The 3305-nt window shown below is 45.9% G+C and overlaps 1 long non-coding RNA gene across 3 annotated transcripts in view; it reads left to right on the top strand.

The window, feature by feature from the left end:
• The window catches only part of LOC116079954, a 10618-nt gene extending 9456 nt beyond the window's left edge, over positions 1–1162 (top strand). For all 3 annotated transcript variants that reach the window (XR_004114250.1, XR_004114248.1, XR_004114247.1), the window contains one exon: positions 955–1162. This is a non-coding gene — a long non-coding RNA (uncharacterized LOC116079954). The remainder of the gene's footprint in view (positions 1–954) is intronic.
• The last annotated feature ends 2143 nt before the right edge of the window (positions 1163–3305 follow it).

Raw genomic sequence — 3305 nt, 5'->3', positions numbered from 1 at the left:
AAAATCAAACATCATACCTCATATCTTGTATTTTAAAAAAAAAATTTAAATTGTTTATTTTATTGTGTGTGTGAGTGTACTGACGTGGAGGTTCAGGAACTTGAGGAATCTGGTTCTTTCCAATGAGTGGGATCCAGAAATTCAACTCCAGTCGCTGTTTTCCACCTTATTTATTTTTTAAACAGTGTTTTTCACCGACCCTGGAATTCACTGACCAGCCAGAGTGGCTGGCCAGAAAGCCCCTGGGATCCACCTATCTCCCCCTCCCAGTGTTGGAAATACCCCAGCTTTTCCATGGATGCTGGGGCTCAGAACTCAGGTCCCTCTGCTTGGGCTGCAAACACTACACCAACGTGTCCATCTCCTCCTGTATCTGCACTCATCCTCACTGTACAGAGAGCCCTTCTCTGACATGCCCTCAGCTTCAGGCTTCCTTTAGCTTGTGGTCCTCTGCCCCCTGGTTCTTAGCCTTCCCATCAAAGTCACTGAATACTCCTTCCTCAAAATATTCTGTAAAACCCCTTCAACTTCACGAGCATGAAATACATTCACAGATGAGAAAAGCTACCTGTGCCCACACTTTTCAAAAACCAAAATTATGAAGGAGAATCCACTTTGATCGAATCTCTATTTCTACAAAAAAATCATTCTGCCAGTGGGGCAGTGGTGACTCATGTCTTTAATCCCAGCACTTGGGAGGCAGAGGCAGGCAGATCTCTGAGTTTGAGGCCAGCCTGGTCTACAGAGTGAGTTCCAGGACAGCCAGGGCTACACAGAGAAACCCTGTCTCAAAAAAAAAAAAAAAAAAAAAAAAAAAAAAAAAACAAAAACCAAAAAACAAAACAAAACAAAACAAAAAACCAAACCAACCAACCAAACAAACAAAAAAATAGTAATAATAATAATAATAATAATAATAATAATAATAATAATAATAAATCTTTGCCTTTCCAGAGTGTGAACTGGATCCCACACTGCGAATGAGAACCCTGTGAACCCTGGACAGGTGTGCCCATAACTTGGGGGTTATGTATCCTTCTCTCTCCCTTCCAACAGCAAACAACTCTTGTGGAGCCATGGCCTGCCCACCATCGCTTTGTGTGCATGACTCTTGAATTCTCTTAGTGAGTGTAAAATACTTCATATACAATGATAAAACTGAGGTGGGCTCTGCCAACATAAGCAAACTTCTTAGTGACAAAATTGGCCTTCTGAGACATTCTACAGTGACAAAAGCAGATTGTTTCGTTCCTTATATCTTTAACTCTCTTGTGCATGGCAGGATGTTTGGTGAGCCTGGCCATCAGTCAACACCAGGAATACTCTATAATTAATAGCTAGCCTATGCAAATTTCTAAGATGTCCACTAGGTAGTGCTGTTGCACTGGGCAAGAAACAGTAAGGTCTTAGCACTCTATCCCTCTCCTTCCCGCCCCCAACACCCCTTTCCACCCATTACTCTCCGTACCTGACATTTTTGTTTTTGTTTTTGGTTTTGGTTTTGGTTTTTGGTTTTTGTTTGTTTGTTTTTTCCGAGACAGGGTTTCTCTGTATAGCCCTGGCTGTCCTGGAACTCACTCTGTAGATCAGGCTGGCCTCGAACTCAGAAATCCACCTGCCTCTGTACCTGACAGTTTTTATTTGTGTCTTGCCTGTTTGTGTACCTCCAGCATGAGCTGCGGGAGGTGCACCCCAATGTCTAGAACAATGCCGGGGACGGCGGGCACTAGGAGAGGCTGCCTCAGTTAATTCCCTAAGAACTCTGTGTAGAAAGGGTTCAGACTCAACTCTAGGAGACCTGAGATTTGGCAGTCAAGGTGACCCACATTCAGTCCTTTTTAAAATTCACCCCCTGGAGGAGGGAAGCTGGGAAATATAGCTCAGTGAGTGGAGTGCTTGTCTGTCATTCTCCAGGCCCTGGGCTTTAATCCTGGGATTATGGAAACGGGATGCGGTGATGCATACCTATAATTCTAGTATCCTGGAGGTGGAGGCAGGAGAGTAGAAAGGTCAGGCTTATCCCCTGATGCATAGGGAATTTTAAGTCATCTTGGGATACGTGAGACCCTGTCTCAAAAATAAAACCCACCCATTAACTTTGTCTAAAGTGTTGAGGATTTTCCCACAGGCTGACTGACCTCAGCTGGCTCTCTGTTCACACCATATTTTGGTTTGGTTGTGGCAATAGTTCCTGATGTTTGCACCAATGCACACACTCCACTTTATCCTCAGGGAATCCCTGCAGTCTAGAATTACCGTGTTCCATTTCTAGATGAAGGAACCAAGACTCAGGGTTACACACTCAGGCACAACACCTGAGGCATTCGCTGTCCCCGGGCAGAGACGGAGATCATGTGCACCCTTCAGTTATGCTCTGGGTAGGATGGTACCCTCACGAAGCCTGCATCCGACGTTATTAACTCAGCCTCCGTGTTGCTGTGTGAGTCTGAGCAGTCACTTATCCCCAGCAGCTTTGCTGATGAAGCATGAGAGCCACTCAGAGATGAGGTTTGACCGCAGGCCCCAATCCTGCAAATCTATCCCAATAGGAGACAACTGAGGTCTGTTGTGGGTCAGCCAGATGTGCCCAGGTGTGCTCACAGTATATTCAGGATAGCTGGGTGTGAGCTTGAGGACATCATCAAGGTAGGACTGTCTTTTTCTGACCTTTAGAGAGAAGGCTGGAGGTCGATGTTGTAGGCAGGGTGCACACACAAAACAAGAGCACAGTGGTCATGACCCCTGATTGGCTGGATTCCAGGCCACTGTCCACACCTTGGCTGTCACACTCCTTGTTGTGCCCTCAGCCTCCACTTAGAAATATAAAGGTCTGATGCCACCCTGAAGGAAACAACCAGGGGCGAGGCACAATGGGAGAAAGAACTTTCTAGAAGCCAAAGAAGTAGTCTCAGAATGAACTGTCGTGGTAGAGGCGAAAGCTGGGGTTTCAAATCAGGAAAGTAGCCCAGAGGTATTAGTAAAGCCTTTAAAGTTCTTTCTGTCACCAAGAGGTGGGGCAGATGGTCCTAGACATTCCCGAGCAGTCCAGCTGGAAGGCCAAGAGTCCTTCCAAGTCCTAAGACCAGCATAGAAGACGAAGTCTCTGATTTATTTCTCCAACTGTACGGGGGCCAGGCCTGCCTGGATATTTCTGTCTCTCCCAAAAGAAAACACAACTTTACTCACTAATGTAAGCAGGCAATATCTTAACCCAGTAAAACAAACAGGCCAGTTCCTCTAAGCCATGCCCAGCGTTCCTAATATGGCATCTCGGACTGTTCCCTGGGACCCAGGAGACATGACCA

The sequence above is a fragment of the Mastomys coucha genome, unplaced genomic scaffold (genome assembly GCF_008632895.1).
Source record: "Mastomys coucha isolate ucsf_1 unplaced genomic scaffold, UCSF_Mcou_1 pScaffold6, whole genome shotgun sequence".
NCBI classification, from domain to species: Eukaryota; Metazoa; Chordata; class Mammalia; order Rodentia; family Muridae; genus Mastomys; species Mastomys coucha.
This window is presented reverse-complemented; position numbering and strand designations above follow the sequence as displayed.